Below are 20,599 nucleotides of genomic sequence, written 5' to 3' on the forward strand. Positions count from 1 at the left end.
AGTCCAGAGAGCAGTGGGTAAGGTTCGGGGATAGGAATACAAGATTCTTTCATATTCAAACTCTTGCGCGAAGGAAGCATAATAAGATTCATGGCCTTTTTCTCAAGGATGGAGTGTGGGAAACTGATCCAGAGGTTCTGAGTCAAGAAGCAGAGTCTTTCTATAAAAGCTTATTCTGTCATTTGGATGATGTTGATTTGGGTTGCCTTGGTGATGTGCCTCTTCCTTCTCTGAATGAGGAAGCTTGCAATAATCTTACGGCACCAGTTACTATGGAGGAAGTCAAAACAGCTGTTTTTCACATGAACTCTTTTAAAGCTCCAGGTCCGGATGGGTTTCAAGCTTTCTTCTTCAAAGAATATTGGGAGATCATTGGTCTTGATGTTTGGAAGATGGTTAAGCAGGCATTCTCCGGTGTTACTCTTGATCCGAGAATGTTGGAGACTTTACTGGTTCTCATTCCAAAGGTTGAATCACCGGTATCTATGAAAGATTTCAGGCCGATTAGTCTCTGCAATGTAGTTTACAAGATCATCACGAAGGTCCTTGTTAATAGGCTTCGTCCTCATCTTGCGGAGATTGTTGGCCCGCTTCAAGGAGGATTTATTCCGGGACGAGGAACTCCTGACAACATCATTATTGCTCAAGAAGTCCTCCACTTTATGAAGAAGACTAAATCAAAGAAAGGCACACTGGCCTTTAAGATTGATCTGGAGAAAGCTTATGACAGAGTTGACTGGAGGTTTTTAGCTCATACCCTTAAGAGCTTTGGTTTTCCTATTCCTACACTTAATTTGATTATGAATTGTGTCACTGCTTCTTCCTTATCTATTCTTTGGAATGGGAGTCGTCTGAATGGCTTTACTCCTAGCCGAGGTCTTAGACAAGGAGACCCTATGTCACCCTATCTTTTTGTGTTATGTATGGAGCGACTGGCATGCTTTATTAGTCATCAGGTTGATTTGGGCTTGTGGGAGCCGGTTGCTATTTCTAGAGGGGGACCAAGAATATCCCATTTAATGTTTGCGGATGACTTGCTTCTATTCTGTAAAGCTACAAAGAGACAAGTGCAAAATGTGATGTTGGTTTTAGAGACTTTTTGCAGAGCATCTGGGATGAAGATTAATGTGGAGAAGTCTAAAGCGCTTTGTTCCAAGAATGTCTCTGCAACAAGGAAAGAGGTTTTCACTGGGGTATCCTCTATCAGATTTGTCCAGGATTTGGGCAAGTATCTTGGAGTTACCCTTAGCCATTCTAGGGTGACTCGTTCAGCTTTCAATGGTGTCCTGGATAAGATTCGGAGTAGGCTAGCAAGCTGGAAAGGGAGTTTACTCAATCGGACTGGTAGACTCTGCTTGGTTAATTCTGTTGCCGCTGCTATTCCCACGTACCAGATGCAGGTCTCTATTTTTCCCAAAGGAATCATTAGTAAATTGGAGTCTATGATGAGAAATTTTCTTTGGAAAGGACAAGTTGATGGAAAAGGATTGAATCTTGTTAGTTGGAAGGTACTGGTTACTCCAAAAAAATATGGAGGTTTGGGGATTAGAGATCCTTATTGTGTAAATATTGCTCTTTTTGGGAAGTTAGTTTGGACTTTTTTTCAGCAGCCAAACAAGCTATGGGTCCAATTATTGGATGCCAAATACCGATCATCTCTATATGACTGTTTTAGTTATCCTAAGAACAAGGACTCTCCCATTTGGAGGTGTCTTTGCAAGGCTTGGAAAGTGTTGAAGGATGGGTTTGCTTGGTGTATTGGAGATTTGAACCAGAATTTTTGGTTTTCTAGCTGGAGGAGAGAAGGACGGTTATCTAATGAGATGGATTATGTCCACATTTCTGATTCGAATCTCCGGATACAGGATATTTGGTCGGTTGGTAGGTGGCATTTGGATACACTTTATTCTCCTTTATCTCAAAATCTGAAAGATAATATTCTCTCTTACAATCCAGATGAACAAGCAGGTCCGGAAGTGGGTTGGTATTGGAGTGGGTCTGCTGCCAAAGTCTATGACTCACGCAATGGTTACTTGTGGTTGTGTAAGCAGCTGTTTGGTTGGGAGGAGAGGGAGAATTGGCTTTGGCTTTGGCGTCAGCTTGTTCCGGAAAAGCATAAGTTTTTGGCTTGGTTGTGTCTTAAGGAGGCTCTTCCTGCTGCAAGTTTTCGCTTTAGAAGAGGGATGTCGTCATCGGATAGGTGTCCAAGATGTCTTTCTAGCCAGGAATCGGTTATACATTGTATTCGAGATTGTCCAAAAGCTCAGCTTGTCTGGCAAAGGTTGGATATTCCTTGTCATCCTTTGGATTTGAAGAACTGGTTCTTGTATCATAGCAGAGAGCACCCGTTCAAGTTCTTTTCGGGACTTTGGTAGATATGGCGAGCAAGGAATAACGACATCTTTAATCCCCACGAAACTTGGCCTCCGAAAAAAGTCATTTGTCTGGCATTAACTTCAGAAAATGAGTTTAGAAATATTTTTGAATTACAACGTATGTCCCTTCCCTCTACTCTAAATGGTTTTTGGAATCCCCCATCCATTGGTACTTTTAAGATTAATTGTGATGCTAGTTATTTTGGTTCGGGTGATAGTGTTGGTTTTGCTTGTGTTATTAGAGATTGTAATGGGAGCTGGCAAAGGGGGTGTTTGGGAATGATTGAGAGTAATAGTATTCTTCAAGGAGAATTGTTTGTTATTTGGAGAGGATATCTCTTAGCTTGGGATGTGGGTCAACGAGATGTTATTTGTGAGACAGATTGTGTGGAAGCATTTAATCTTGTTACTCAAGATGGTTTTGGGTTTATTGATCCACTGGTGCTCAAAATAAGAGATATCATGCATTGGAATTGGCGTGTTGACTTTCGTTTGATTATGAGAGATGCAAACACGGTGGCAGATACTATGGCAAAGATGGCGATGAAGTTACAACTTTCGCATGTGGAGCTTCTTTCACCTTGGGAGGAGTTTAAGAGTAGTCTTAAACGGGACTGTCCCTCTATTTAAGCAGTTCCTTGTTTTGTTTCTTTTGTTTTTCTTTGTTTAATTTATTTCAGTCACCAAAAAAAAAACTCCCATAAATTTCTCTCACCTTATTATATTCACGTTATTAGAACAATTTTGACCAGTTATGGTTTATTTCTTACCCGTTTCTCTTTTCTCATCTCATTTCTGATTAGTATTATTGAATATTTGAATATATATGGAAAATTTTTTATTTATTTGCTTTTAATCCAATTTATTTTTCTTAAAGATATCACAAATAAAAATAGACACATCCAAAATTACTGATCTTCAATATTTTACTTGAGATATTCTATCTAAATTAATTGTTATAAATTATAAATAATAATTTTTTTGTTTAGATCTATGTTTTGATTATTAGTATTATATTTTTTTGCTTTTAATAGCTATGATTTATATAAGAAATTACTTTATTTTTGGTAAAATTTAAAAATACATTAATCTCATGCCAAAAATATATTTACTTTTTAAACATTCAGATACTCATAATAACATTAGAATTTGTCCAAATCCAAGTAATAAATGGAACGGTAATAATATTAGTGGGTATAAATTATTATTTTTTAAAGATTTAATTCATACTTGGTAAATTTTTAATTACTTTTAATATAATATGTTTCATATATCTATAATACAGTGTATTATAATTGATAATTGTTCACTTAAAAAATTTAGACTATTAATTTAATATTTAAATTTTTTGTTATGGTACTATTTAAATGTACTCTAAATTTTTATTATGTATTTATAATTTTGATAAAAATCATTTTTAAAGGAAATATTAATCTTATTTCTTAATTTTTTTATCCAGATAATATTAAATCATTTATATTAAAAGATTTAGATAAATCAAAAAATATTATTTATATATTAATAATATATTTTTTAGATATTCAAGTATTAGAATTACTCCAAATAATATACCGAATGATGATAATATTGGTTAGTCGTGTATATATATTCCATTAGTTTGTTAATTTTATCTTTTGAATTATTTTTTGTTATGGTAGTATTTTAATGTACTCTAATTTTTTATTGTGTATTTATAATTTTAAAAATAATCATTCTTAAAAGAAATATTAATTTTATTTTTTAGTTTTTTTAGATCTGACAATATTAAATAATTTATATTAAAATATTTAGATAATTTCAAACTATTATTTATACTATAACAAAATAACAATATACAAAGGAGATATGGGAGTTTGATGTTTATTTTTTTTAATATAATGATTATTTTTTATTCAATTTTACAGCAGTTATTACTTTCAACGCATAACATCCACTAACATCTTTTCTTCTCTTTAGTTTACTTATCTAATCTATATTTTCAGTCATTCCTCTACCTTTTTAATTTATTCCCAACTTTAGTAAAATAGTATTATGTCTTTTTTTATATCAATTTAATGTAGGAAAAAACAATTTTTTTTGTCTTATCAATTTGATAAAGAAAAAAATATTTCTTTTTATTTGATATGTATTTTTATGTTTTTTATACGTATTTACCTATCAATGATTGAATGAAAAAGTTCCTTAAATATTTTATTAACTTATTCTTTTTTAAATTGCTTTGCAATAATATTTTTTTTAATTTTCTAAAATATTGATTATGTATAGTATTATGTTCGAAATTTGAATACATAAATATTTATTTTGAAATTAAATTAAATTATTAATTTTGCCTACCACAATATTATTTGTTTTGCATATTGGCTAAGTTATTTGACTGGCGTATATATAGGGCGCAAGAAAGTTCACACCTATCAAGGATTCATTAAAAACATTAATATGTTAATTTCCTAAACTATCTAAGCTATTAATTATGTAGAGTATTGGATTTGATATTTAAATATTTAATTATATAGAGTACTAGGTTTGACATTTATTAATTTCCTAAATTGTATTGCAAAAAAAAAATAATTAATTTAATATTATTATTCGTTTGTCACATAATTAACATATAAAAGATAAAAAAACCTACACCTCTCAATGGTAGAATGAAAAATTCTCACGTATATTTTGTTAATTTTTTTTATTTGTAATCTATTTTACATTGGATAATATTATTTTTTATTAATTATTAGTCCTATATATACTGTATAGCAGTTGTTGTAAAAAATATTTATTTAAAAAATATTGATAATTTTTTATTTAATTTATAGGTAAATAATAACATTTTATGTTATTTTATTTTATTTAATATCTAATAAATTTAGATTCAGATTTTCTTGTATTCTTTTTGTGGTTGAATTAAAATAGTCTCATTGTATGATTCACAATTTTATTTTTATCATAATAATTATTTTTTTCTACTATTTTTTTATTTTTTCATAATAATTATTTTTTATTCTAATAATAATTGTTCTATACAGAGAAATGGATTGTGAATTGGAAATAGAAGTAAGAAAAATTGAAAAAAAAAAGCTAAAACAAATTAAAAGGTAAATTAACAGTGTAAAAAATTGAAGAAGAGGTTATCCATGATTTTTTTATAACTCTTATTGAAATACAGATGAAAATTAGATTTATGTAACATAATTCACGGATGTACGGAAAAATTCTATCATGAAACATAATATTAAAACTTTAAAACGAGTCATGCTCTGTAAACTATGTACAATTAGTCTCACATACAATAGTATTAAGGAATGCTGTGTAAAACAAGATATCTAAATTCTACAAATTTTAATTGAACTAATTGAATTCGTCCCTATAATAAGGAATCAATTTAATTGAATAATCTTGAATCGTTTATGTAGTTATTTTTATAGTCAATAAATGTGACTGTTTTTCAAGGTCCAAGAAGTTATTGATAAGGAGATGTATGATAAATTATCAAAAAAAATTTTTAGGTACACAATTTTTATATTCTCCTATTTTATTTATTAACTATTCTTATAGTTTGGTATTTAAAAACAAAAAATAAGCATTCTCATTTCTTTTTGTTTTTTCATTATTTACAGGAAAATGAAAACCTCTTTGTAACACCCTAACTTTTAGCACCTCATGATCGTACTAAAAGTTCGAGTGCTACTTACCTCTAAACTTTTTTATTATATACTATCTTTATTTAATATTGAGCCTTCGCGAATACGAACCGAAACTTTAATTAAGAAAACGAAAAGATACTTTATTTTACGCCACTAAATCAAAAAAGTATATATATTCACATAGAATTAAATACATAAACTTATTTCAAGATTCCCAAAAACAAATCCTACCCCTCTAAAAACTCTAACTAACAAGGCGAGGGGAAAACAAATCCTAACAACTCAACTTATAAACATATTCCTCTGTGCTCCCGTAACTTAACAATGAGCCTTTGCACCTGTAGCTGAAAGGGGTGGAGATAGGGGGTAAGAACTGGGAAGTTCTTAGTAGGGTCGGGGTTAGAAGTTAAGTTCATTTTTCCATTATTAACCGATCGCAACTAACAACAAAACACTTATAAGCATGAATAATAAAAGAACTCAAAAGTCAATCAGTCATGCAGCACACACACACAATCACAGAGTTACATAGCACAGAGATATGCGCAAACAAGCATGATGCATGTCTATTCCTATCGCAGGTAATGAGCTCATTTGTCGGTTTCGACCCGCACCCGACGAAATCCGACTCGCAAGTCAGATAAGGCATTCCAGCGGCATAACCTCTGCAAGTTTCCACTTCTTGCAGGCGCTGATTCTTCAGCTGAAGTATGCCGAACATGACCTCTGCAAGTACTTGCAGGCGCTGATTCTCCAGCTGAAGCATGTGCCACTTTCTCCTGGAAGCCGTTCCATACACACGGGCGTCCCCACACAATTATTCAAAAACAAAGCCCACGGCTTAACAATTTCACATCGGCACCATAACTATTTACTTTCTGTCACCCTCTCGTGACCTTTCAATCATTCTCATAAGTACACGTGCCGATTTATCGACTCTTTTTCTTAAAAAACTAAAACCATATTTTTATGCCATTCTCCAAAATCTTTAAAACAATTAATAATCCAACCGACTCTAGCAGCAAAAACATTTCTTTAATAATTCAAAATCAGTTAATATATTTCTTAAAGCTTTTGAAAATTCCATTTCTTACTCCCAAAATAATCAAAGCATCCCAGCTAGTTGTTCATACATAACCGAATCAAAATCTCAAGCAAACAACAATAATTTAACATAAACTCATTCAAATTCAAGCAATAATCAATTAAATCAACATTTACTTATCAAACTCACATTTAATTATTATAAAGTTACCAAACTCTACCTCCATACGAAATCAAACTAACGGGACCTCCGGAAAAGTTTTCTGACCGAACTGCTGAAGAAGAAAACGTTAAGAATCGTCTGTGCCTCCTAAAACTTCAATTGACCGAACTCAAAGAAAAGAAAAACTATGTCACCGTCAACTTCTATCGGATAAAAGTAACGCCATCATGTAGAAGAGGAGGATACGAACACTTTTACCGGATTAGATTTTTTATTAGAGTTACGAATCACAAGAAATCAAGACCGAAAGATCAAAGGAGCTTCGGTTCTCTTTCTTTCTCTCTTTTTTGAAAGTTCAACTCGGTTATGAGCTGAAGAAAGAAGATCAGAGGGTGATAGAAACATTGCATAAGGATATGTGTCAAAGGAGGGGTTTAGGTGTCATGTTTTCTTTCCTTTCCCTTTTCTCTTTCTTAATCCATTCCGTCATAATAAATGGCATTGGATGATAACTCATGATTAAGTGCCTTTAGTTAATAAGGGAAAGAGACATGTGTTATATTTTATATATGTATAAGTTTACATGCAAGCCACGTTTGCTTTCTTTATCTTTACCTTTTTAATCCTTAACTCCCTTAAGGCTTCGGCCAAGGGATAATAATAATAATAATAATAATCAATTTAATATTTGTCTAATTAAAAATATATATATTTTTTGATAAATAACTTAGATTTAATAAAATAAATAACAATTAAATTAAACTTTAATAATTATAAAATTCTATTTAATTATTTTTGTTAGAAATAATTTTTCTTTTAAAACAACAAAATTTGACAAATATAATAATTCCTAGATAGTTAATTATTTAATTTTCGAAAATTTGGGGTCTTACACTCTTCATATTTAGATCTATATTTTGGTCTACTATTTAAAAAAAATTAAGACAAATATAAATATTCATGACATTTAAGTAAAATTATTTTTTGTAAATGACTAACATATATTTTGGTTTATATATTTTTTTTGAATAATAATAATAATAATAATAATAATAATAATAATAATAATAAATAATATTATTATTATTATTATTATTATTATTATTATTATTATTATTATTATTATTATTTTAACTATATTTTTCTGATAATATTTATACCTCTTTATTATGTGCTTTTATAATTTAACATTTTAAAATAAAAAAATATGATATAAATAAGATCACATTAATATTGAAATAATAAAAAACTACTTATCTAATAATTTTGAAGAGTGAATAATATATTAACAAAAAAATTAATTTCTTAAAAAATAATAGAAAAATGGCTGAACAGGCACGATAGTGACTGTTGATGATGCATAAATTACATAAATTTTACCCTATAGTTCTTTAAGGAATTATGCATAATTGAATATCCATAAGAGGTTGGTTATTTTCACCTTGATTTTATTACACATAATAACAATATAATTCTTTTTTTCTTATTTTTTAATTTAAATTTATTTATTTTATAATTTATTTTTTAATTATTGAAATTTTTTATAATTATTGATATTAAATTATGATAACATTTTTGTCATTTTTTTAGTTATATATTTTTCCGATAACATATATATATCTTTAACGTGTGCTTTTATAATTTAGCATTTTAAAAGTATTTTATAGTAATTTTAATTTCAACAAAATATCATATAACTAAGCCTACGTTAATTTTAAAATGATGAAAAAAATACTTATTTGATAAATTTAAAAGATGAATAATATATTAACACCAATACTAAAATATAATATAAATAAGATCACGTTAATATTAAAATAAAAAAATAGTGATATAATAAATTTGAATTACGAATAATATATTAAAAAAATAAAGTTAATTTCTTAAAAATAATAGAAAAGTGACTGAACAAACACGTTAGTGCCTGTTGAGCCGCTAGTTCCTTATAAAAAGAATAATTGAATAAATATAAAGATTGTGCCCGTTTCAATCTTTTCTTAAAATATTCACATTCAAATTACATAATTATAATGCATTGTTAGCCTCTTTATTTTCTATCATGATACCACATTAATTTTAGTAGCTATTTCACACAACTTTAATTTGTATAAGATTTTTATTATATTTTTACCTCTATAACTTTTTTTTCATTTGTATAATATTATAAGATGCTTTCTTAATACCATATGAGCACCGCTAGGGGCCAGCAGTTTTCTAACTTTTGGGCCAGCAAACAACCAGCAATAGTAATTTTATACCTCAAACAAAATAAAGCCCAAACCCATAAAGAGAGCGTGTACTCACGCTCCCTTACCACGCTCTCTTCTTCTCCCCCAAAATTTTACAGTCTCTCCTCTACACTCTTGCACGCCCTCTTTGTTCCTCTCAACGCAGGAGCACGCTCAATACGAATCAGCATTCTTGAGCTCGCTGTTCATCTCAAGTAGCGTCTCCAATAGCAGCGGCATTACTCTCTGCAATAATATCTCTCAGCTCTCTATCCATTCTCCTTCGTTCCTAGTAATGCGTGATGCTTCTTCAAGATTAATGTGAAGGTTAATGAGTTTTGATTTTTGTTCATTTATTGCTTTCTTCAACTCTTACCTTCTTGCTGTCCATCATTCTGTACCCATTCAAAACATGCAACGAGAAATTCATAATAACACTCAAAAATATTACTCAATGTTTCATGTCTATTCATGAAAAATCTTTAAGTACTCTATAATAAAATTTCCTGTCCCTCCAACAACCCTGAACACTTCTCTTCTTCTACCTTTATTATTACTTTTCTGGGGCATTGGAGCTTCTCTTTGTTTATACATTAAAGTTATTATACTCTGTTTTTGAATCTATAAACATATGACATTGAATGCAGATGAATCATAATAGTAATATTGATGGAACTTTTAATTTATAAATCTTTGAAAAAATTCATTAAGTTATTATCTCATTTGTTAGTACAGCTTTGTTGTGGTAGAGCTTTGATAATGGCTACTGCATAATTGATTACTAGCTTTGTTAATAGTATGTTTCTTAATAATATGTAGTGATTATTTAAAAATGGAAAAAAGATCCAGATATTAAGATGCCGCGAAGAAGTACAACTACAAAGAAATCTGAAACAGGAACTAGAAGGAAGAAAACTCTTGAAGAATTAGAATCTTGGGTATGAACCACTTTGCACCCATCTGAATGAAATTTTGCACACATGAATCAGATAGTTTGCACCCACTTTAATGAGAATTTACACACCTTATTCAGCATAGTTTGCACTCAATATAATTATTTTTTGCACACATTTTTCGGACAGTTTGCACCCACTTTAATTGGATTTTGCACACATCAATTTGACAATTTGCACCCACTTTAGTAAAGTTTTGCACACCTTACTTGCACAATTTGCAAAAAATATATTAAAAATAAATTAAATATAATATATATTTATATATAATACATAATAATAAATTAGTGATTAATTTTAAATATACATAGCATTTTGATGACCTAACCCTGTGCACCAGGTTAACTACTTATATTGATACATTAGGTTGATTATATTATTGAAGTTTTTATTATAATAAGCTATGGTCCACTACTTCCATCTTGGAAGATTGGTTGCACTGACAGAAGGGAACTGCTCAATTTATTTGCACCCAATTTACTAAAATTTTTCACATATCACTTAGCATAATTTGCACCCAGTTTAATAAGATTTTTTTATATTTGTAGAAAGTGATAGAATGTCGTTGTTCTTACGTTTCGATTTTCACAACGATAAATTCTCTTACAAAAGAGCAAAAACTTGAAGTTGATAAAATGGGATTCTCATCCATGAAGGCTATTCAAGATTGGAAAATTGATAGGCGGTTATTCCTCGCACTTTCTAAAGCATATAACACAACAACAAGCAAACTGGAATTAGTGGTGAGGGATATCGATGTGACAACAGACAAAATTGGGTTAGCTCTAGGATTACCTTCAATTGGTAAAAGTTTTCCAGAAGAAGAAGATTGGACTTCAGAGCAAAAAAGATTAGTTGCCCCGTTTAAGTCTGTGACAAGTCCATGGTTACAAGAAGTATTACATTCAAGAGAATGTAATGTTTCAACATCTAAAGGGAGAGATTATTTTAGGAGAGCATTTACAATGTTCATTATTAGCTTATTTTTGGCACCAACAAGTAGCGCTGTCACATCCCCAAAGCATTTACGTGCCATTGTTGATGTAGAGAATATCACAAGATACAATTGGGCAAGATTTGTGCATGATGAGCTTATGAAAGGGGTTCAAAAATTCAAGGAAAAAAATACATTAAGTATTGATGGTTGTCTTTATGTTTTGATGGTAATCAGTCTAATGTACTTATCATTTTTTCCTTTTTTGATTTCTTTTTTGATGATAATCATTACATTTATTATTTTGCTTGTAGATTATCTATTACCACAAAGACACATTCGGAGATAAGGAAAATTATATGGGGCCTCCACCACCATGGATTGCTTATTGGGATAAAGAAAAACTTGCAAAGAAGTTGACACAAGAGTCATCAAAGCAAAGGCCAACGGTTTGTTTTATTTATTTTATCTTGTTAATTTGCTTCTTTTTTTTTTTAAATTGATGATTGCTTATAATATCCAGAATTTTTTCGATTAATGAACCCCTTAATGCACATTTCTAAGTTGAATTCTTTTCACTTCTAGTTTATTTAAAGGGAAACTCTCAGGGACCAGCAAATTTTCTTATACCTAACCATCATTCAGCCATCAGCGTTTTTATACTAGGACTGTCTCACGCACTATCACAAACGGCTTTCTCTCACGCGCTATCACAAAAGGCTTTCTCTCACGCTCCTCTCCAAGGAACTAGCCGGAGAGCACCGCTAGTCGGATACGCTCTTCTACGATTGCAGTTTCGTTGACAAAGCTTGAAGCTTCACCTTTTACTCTTGGATAAAATTTTCTTCTCTGTCGCTCATTCCTTCTCAGCTGTAGAACAACTCAGAATTTCAATCTCTCTCTCCATGTCAATGATGGAATCAGTGTTAGAAGAACAGAATATTGAAGTAAGCAATTTCTCCTTCTTCTAATTTCATGATTTTTGTAATGATTTTCATAGTGCATCAATGAACACAATGATGATTATGATTATGAATTTCTGAGCTCGCAAAGCATGCTGTTTTTCTTTTTCATAATAGAGTTTAAATTGAATGTACAGAATCCAAATTATACCTTATTTGCTTTTGATTTTCATAATGCAACAATCCACAATTAACGCAAACCAACTGTTTGATGAAATGACTAAGACAGAAAATATAAAAAATGTTAGTGTTTCTTGTTTGTTGTTTCTGAGTAATGAATAATGGTTTTAGAAGAATGCCCTGCTACCATAAAACACTCTTGAACCATCTTTTTTCTTCTTACTATTATTACTAACATCATCAATTTCTGATATGATGTTGTTATTATTGCTGCTTTCATGATTCTGAATCACATCACCACAATCTTTATCTTTTCTTTCAGATTTGTCAATTTCCATAGGTAGCTTCATTCTTGCTAAGGATTCTGTGAATTGTTTGCATGCTTCTCATATACATATCCACTATTTGTTCTTAATAATTAGCAATAAGAAACGTGCTTTTTGGACTTTCAACTTGACTTTCAATTTTCAGATATTTGGGTCTAGGAGTCATGGTTTTCTTATTTTGCTATTTCCATGTAAAACTTTCAGATATGTGCAAATTCTCCACCCAAAACCCTTTCCTTATTTTCTGGCTGTCACCTTTCATTTAAGGCTATGCCCTCTATTCAAAGGCGTTCCTCTTCTTTACCCTAAGAATGCACGTAATTAAGCCCTAGTAGAGCACAGTTTGCACCTACTTTAATCAGATTTTGATTTACTATCTGATGTATGCTAACTTTTTTACAGGATGTGCCCAAGGTTGGCATGTGTTTTGGAACCATTGAAGATGCAAATCAATTTTATCAGAATTATGCCAAGCGCGTTGGTTTTGTTACTAAGATAAGGTTTACCTGAAGAGTTGGTAAAGATAAGGTTCCTAAGAATCAAATGATCACTTGCAATAGGGAGGGAAAACGCAAGTCTAGAGTTTCACCAATAGAAAAGACCAACCCTAGAACCAACTACAATTGCCCCGCAAGGATTTCTATTAGGTTGAATAAGGAGGGTCTTTGGATTATATCGAAGGTGTGTTTGGATCATTCACATCCTTGTGATCCAGAGATGGCAAAACTGTTGACACGTAATAGATAGATGACTATGCACATGTGTCGAGTCATTGAGAGGAATGATGAAGCAGGTGTGAGACCAAGCAAAACATATCAAGTATTGGTGGGTGAAGCAGGGGGTTTTTCTAAGATAAACTTAATGGAAAAAGATGTTAGGAACTATCTCAGCAGAAAGGTACGCAATGTTACGGAAGAAATGGATGCTAGGGAGATGTTGAAGTATTTTACACGGATGAAGGATATGAACTCTGATTTTTATTTTGATGTTGAACTTGATCAAAACAAGCGTCTCAAAACTATATTTTGGGCTGATGCTCGAAGTAGAGCAGCATATGAGTACTTTGGTGATGTAGTTTTGTTTGATACTACTTATAAAACCAATCGTTACGATATGCCATTTGGTTCCTTTGTGGGGGTTAATCACCATGGTAACTCAGTGCTTCTTGGGTGTGGTTTGTTGACTAAGGAATTCAGGCTCGTTTACTTGGTTATTTAATGCTTGGCTTACATGTATGCATGGAAAGGCTCCTAAAGGCATTATAACAGACCAATGCCTTGGAATACGAGCTGGAATTGAGAATGTGATGCCAGAGACACGTAATAGGTTATGCATTTGGCACATTACAAAAAAGATTCCAGAAAAATTCAAAAGACACAAGAGATATAAAGAGTTACAAAGTGATTTAAATAATATTGTTTGGGAGTCTATTTCAAAAGATGATTTTCAAAATCAATGGAAAGATTTTCTGATTGAATATGGTCTAGAAGATAACAAGTGGCTATCAGGTACTTCTCTAAACATGAATTTTTATATTTTGCACATAGGACTTAGCATATTAGCATTTAAAAAGTATCAAGTGGCTATCATATTCTATTTGCTAGAATTCTAACATGTGTTTGAATATGCCTCTAGTACAATTTTCTTATTCTAATATTTTTTAAGCTTCATCGCATTATTAACATGTTTATGACAACATTTGCATCCACTTTTGTTAAGTTTGCTTACAAATTTTTTTTATGTATATTTGTTTACTATGATACATAGATATCTATGAAGAAAGACATCGATGGGTTCCAATTTTTTTTGACAACTTTTTTTGGGCTGGTATGAGATCCACACAACGAAGTGAGAGCATGCATTCATATTTTGACAAATTTATAAATAATAAGAGCTTGTTGATTCAATTTGTCAAACAATATGACAATTGCCTTGGATGAAAAGAGCAACAAGAAAGGGAGGCTGATGTTGAAGACTATAAATCAATAATACCTTGTGCCACTAATTCCTTAATAGAGAAGCAATTTCAAGGTGCCTATACTAATGCAAAGTTTAAGGAAGTACAAAAGCAATTTAAAAAGAAAGCAAATTGTATTTTGCACCTTATGAAAGCAGTTTCTACATCTAAAGTCTATTCTATTTTGGAGGATGTATCTACTTTTAAAGAGAGGGTTTATGAAGTTAACTACAATGCAAAAACGAAGGATATTACATGCATGTGTCAAATGTTTGAATCAAGAGGCATATTATGCCGTCATAGCTTGGTTGTCCTAAGGCATGAACGCGTGAGAGAAATTCCAAGAAGATACATTTTGGACCGTTGGAGCAAACTTGTGAAGCGAAGACATAGTGATATTAAGAGCAGTCATGATCCAAGTTTGTTGAATCCAAAAATAGAGAGGTTTGATGATTTATGCTCCCATTCGAACAGTGTTGCTCAATTTGCATCCCAAACAAAGAAAACAAGTGATATCTTACATCGTTATCTTGATATGGCTATGGCGGAGTGTCAAAAGCATGTTGCTAACTCATCATCTAATGCCAATGAGTTAGATAATTTGCTTACATTAGAAGATGGTGGTAAAGATGGTGGTAAAGATGCACTGTCCATTTTTGTAGGAGGCTGTATAATAAGCATTCAAGATATTAAAAGCCCTCCTTATGTGTCCACTAAGGGTCGTCCAACAAATAGGCTAGGATCTGAAAAAGACAAGATGATAAAAAAGAAGACCGAGGCAAAGAAGAGGAAAAGTGAGATAACCGAAAAAGAGGTAAAACATTATTTTATTTTTGTTACCCATGCTATTTTTTTTACAATAAATAGACTTTAGATGTAGAAACTACTTCCTCAAGGTATATATAAAGGATAATCAGTTGTACTTTATAGCCATGCTGTTATTACTTAGTACTTACACTTGAGTGATAGCTTTTTCTATCTATTCTTAATATATAAAAGTAGATACATAAGTTTACCCACATTACTTTGAAGTTATTCTTCTTCTTCTACGAACGCCATGTCAGCAACATTGCTTACTTGGCAAAATGTTAGAATCAACTAATCAAATCTTGCCAAATCAACTCTTATTTTCAAACAAAAAAAAATACAAAATAAAACTAAAAAACACAATAAAAACCAACCACTTAACTTTTTCCAAATCAATCCTTATTTCTAAAACAACAAAAACACAAATTAACATTTACCCAAAAAAAACCCTTACCTTTCTCGTACTTTTAGAAATCCTCTTCCTCTTACACATCTCCATACCATCTCATGAGCCATTGTTTTTTCCTACCTACATCCTCTTTCGGTCCCATGAGCCATTGTTTTTTCCTCAAAACAAATTGTCCATCGCGATGTCCATCTTTGGTGGAGCCGCATTACATAAATTGCAGAAACCAGGCCAAACTCCATTCCCCCTATTGCGGTTTCCTGCCGGAGCTCGATTTTGGATCTTAGGCCAACGTCACCATTCTTTCCATGTATTTTTCTAAAGATTTTCAAATTTGTCGTTTACTCTTCTCATTCTATTGTTATAAATAATATTTTAATTGTGAAATCATTGCAAGTAGCACATGTTTATGTATTCCTCTTTTTTTTAACGGGTTCTGTCAACTAAAATTAATGTGCATTTAAAATTATTCCACAATTTACATTTATGTGTTCCTCTTTTTCAAATTGTTATTCCACATGTGCAATATTGCTTCCACGATTTACTTGGAATGGATTATCATTCTTTGACCATGTCTTATTCTCTTTGTTGTAGAAGGATTTGCAATGGTAATGACAGACTGGAAGAGTTAATACCCAAAATTGCTAGATTAAAGAGGCGGAGAACAATCCTTTAAAAAAAAAGAAGACAAGAAGATATGTGCCTCCAACATATGATTCTGCAGCTTGGTTTGTTTAACATAATTTTTATTGCTCTTTCCTTATTTTATTGTAAATTGATTCATAAGGTGATTTTGATGCCTATTTTGAAAATGTAGAAACACAATTATTTGAAACACTTAGATCTATCCAATTTAGACAAGCAAGAATGAGGAGAAAGTAATATCTCCGGTTGTAGAGGAGTGCCAATTTAGCTTCCAGTTCAAGTTAGTACAAAAGAGTCTTATAACATATTCTGTTCTATTTTTTGTATTGATTTTTGGTACGAATAGAAAAAAAAATTCTTTTGTAATTGTTTACGAATCATTACGTAGGATTTAAATAAAATATTTTGTATTATATTTAAAATCATAAAAATCAGTGAAAAAAAGGATAATTTTTGGGTAAAAAAATCACATGAATACTAATTTTGTAATTCGTAGAAAAATATGGATATCTTTTCAATTTTATTGTGTAATAAGATTGTCCAATCCATTAGTTAAATCAAATTGTTGAGAAAGAAATTGAGAAGCCTATTTGTATTTTTAATACTTCATGGGATAATTTAAAAAAAAATTACTTCAATAATAATTTTACAACCCTTGAAGAGAAAGCTATGTCTTAGATTAAGAAGTATTGCCAATTTAACTTTCACTTTAGGTGAGTACAAATTATTTTATAACATGTTTTATTCTAATTGTTGCTACTCACAGCCAATTAATAGGAAAAAATCCATATAATTTGTTGTAGTTGTTTGCTATGTAGGATGAAAATGAAATCTTTTGCATCTATCTATCTATCTATCTATTTAAAAGCTGATACCAACTCTCTCTACAATGAGTTTAAGCCATCTTTTTTTTACTAATGATGCCACATCAGCAATTCTAATGACTTGGCAAAAGATGAAAATCAACCAATCACTATTTAGTAAAATGTTTTAAAAAAATTAAAACAAAAAACTCTTATATATTATTATTCAATTGAAACATCAAGTACTAATTAAATGCAATAAACATGCATTAAAAGTGTCATAATAATAATAGTTATAAAAAATTTCAGTTACAAATATTCAAATTCTACAACTTATACATATTAAGACTCTTACTACTCTTCATTTCTTAATCTCTCATACTAATTGTCAAAAATTCCTTAAATTTAATATAATATCCACAATGAGTTTAAGCAGTATTTCCTTTGTTAATGATGCCACATCAGCAATTCTAATGACTTGGCAAAAGATGAAAATCAACCAATCACTATTTAGTAAAATGTTTTAAAAAAATTAAAACGAAAAACTCTTATCTATTATTATTCAATTGAAACATCAAGTATTAATTAAATGCAATAAACATGCATACATTAAAAGTGTCATAATAATAATAATTATAAAAAATTTCAGTTACAAATATTCAATTCTACAACTTATACATATTAACACTCTTACTACTCTTCATTTTTTAATCTCTCATACTAATTGTCAAAAATTTCTTAAATTTAATATAACATTTTTATGTTTTTCATTCTCATTCATTTATTTTTTTAATTATTTACAAACAAAAAAACTACAAGAAAAGACAAAGTATAGCCATTAATGTAAATCGAAAAATAAAAAAAAATGCAGTTTTGTATAACTCTAATATAAATAACCTATATCTTTTTTAAAAATAAATAAATTCAAAATCTATTTATAATATGTTCTCTAAAATATTTTTAATATAGCATTTATTAAAATATACTATATAGTATAAATAATCTATCTCTCCGCGCATTGCGCGGGTCTCACTCTAGTTGTATATAAAGGATAATCAACATATTGGAGATAGTCAAAGTCTCCCTTTCAACGAACAGGTTCATCCAATAGTTTGTGATTTTTGTGATTTATAAACATATGAATTTTATACATGTGATCTAATATATTTGTTTTTTCTTTTAAATTGTTTCAGCTTTAAGATGCTAACTACAATGTTAATGAGGGATTTGAATCTGATTCAATAGGAGGATTAATGGGAGGATTCATGTCCTTATTGAACTCAATCCATTCATACCAATTCTCAAATGTCGATTGATAACAAAATAATGTCGAACCAAAAAGAATTTAATTTGGCAATACATTAAAGAGTTCAATTAGCTGATGATTCATGAGACAATTATTATTTTGGACAAGAAATAATAAAATTGATTAGTTTCAAACTCCAATACAGCATCTTGCTGCTCCTGTTATTCCATTTATCAGTAATAATAATTAATGTGTTTATATAACTATATTAACTAGTACCAAATTTATAGCTTGCTAACTTACCCAATTAAAACAAGTACCAGTTACAATAATAATAATTATTATTATTATTATATATTAAGAACGAGATGATGGAGAAATTTGTAAGCAAAATAACTATGGATATATGCATATATGCTTCATTAAAATGGGTGTAAATTAAATTTGTTTATAGGTACAAAATTAGTTTGTAACTAGTATTAAACAAAATTAAATAATAAAATTTTTAGTTATTATTTTTAAATGAAAGAGTTTAATTTTTTTACTTAATTTTAACATTCGTTATCTAAAAATAAAAATAATATTTTTTCTACATGATAAATTAAACTATCATGTGTGCAAACTGTCTCATTCATGTGTGTGCAAAATTCTGTTAAAATGAATGCAAATTGTCTAATTTATGTGTGCAAAATCTCATTAAGACGGGTGCAAATTGTGCTTAAGACGGGTGCAAATTGTGCTTCATAAGGTGTGCAAAATCTCATTAAGACGGGTGCAAATTGTGCTTAAGACGGGTGCAAATTATGCTTCATAAGGTGTGCAAAATTCTGTTAAAATGATTGCAAATTGTCTGATTTATGTGTGCAAAATCTCATTATAATAGGTGCTCTTAAACTTATTTATAGATACAAAATTAGTTTGTAATATAACCCCACTCATGCTTTCTGATATGAGAATGAGATCATGGGACATAAAAACTACTCCAATTTATATATAAGGTGTGTAAAATCTCATTAAGACGGGTGCAAATTGTGCTTCATAAGGTGTGCAAAATTCTGTTAAAATGAATGCAAATTGTCTGATTTATGTGTGCAAAATCTCATTATAATAGGTGCTCTTAAACTTATTTATAGATACAAAATTAGTTTGTAATATAACCCCACTCATGCTTTCTGATATGAGAATGAGATCATGGGACATAACAACTACTCCAATTTATATATAAGGTGTGCAAAATCTCATTAAGACGGGTGCAAATTGTGCTTAAGACGGGTGCAAATTGTGCTTCATAAAGCGTGCAAAATTCTATTAAAATGAATGCAAATTGTCTGATTTATGTGTGCAAAATCTCATTATAATAGGTGCTCTTAAACTTATTTATAGATACAAAATTAGTTTGTAATATAACCCCACTCATGCTTTCTGATATGAGAATGAGATCACGGGACATAACAACTACTCCAATTTATATATAAGGTGTGCAAAATCTCATTAAGACGGGTGCAAATTGTGCTTCATAAGGTGTGCAAAATTCTGTTAAAATGAATGCAAATTGTCTGATTTATGTGTGCAAAATCTCATTATAATAGATGCTCTTAAACTTATTTATAGATACAAAATTAGTTTGTAATATAACCCCACTCATGCTTTCTGATATAAGAATGAGATCATGGGACATAACAACTACTCCAATTTATATATAAGATCATATAGGATTCATACATAGCTAAAAAAGGAATTATTCATTCATTGAAAACTGAAAAGTCTCTCTTGTGTTTGCTTACATTACATGCTACAGTGTAACTCTTTCTTTCCTAAAAGAAGCAACACACAATGGAAAATGTGCAAAGTAGCATGCACTTGGTTCTCGCAATTGATGCCAAAGCCAAGGCTCAAATGGACTCCTGAACTTCCCCAAAGATTCATCGAGGCAATTAATCAGCTTGGAGGTTCAGAAAGTGAGTGCATACTATATAGTAAAAACTACAAAAC

The 20,599-nt window shown here is 30.5% G+C and overlaps 1 long non-coding RNA gene across 1 annotated transcript; it reads right to left on the reverse strand.

Moving 5' to 3' along the window:
• Positions 1-6,132: 6,132 nt before the first annotated feature.
• On the reverse strand, positions 6,133-7,418 carry LOC148546833 (uncharacterized). Its single transcript, XR_015899827.1, has 2 exons — positions 7,279-7,418; positions 6,133-6,357 (listed from the first exon to the last, which is right to left on the reverse strand). It is a non-coding gene; the product is annotated as an uncharacterized LOC148546833 (long non-coding RNA).
• Positions 7,419-20,599: the final 13,181 nt, after the last annotated feature.

Source organism: Arachis ipaensis, chromosome B9 (genome assembly GCF_059453495.1).
Source record: "Arachis ipaensis isolate K30076 ecotype BB chromosome B9, ASM5945349v1, whole genome shotgun sequence".
NCBI classification, from domain to species: domain Eukaryota; kingdom Viridiplantae; phylum Streptophyta; class Magnoliopsida; order Fabales; family Fabaceae; genus Arachis; species Arachis ipaensis.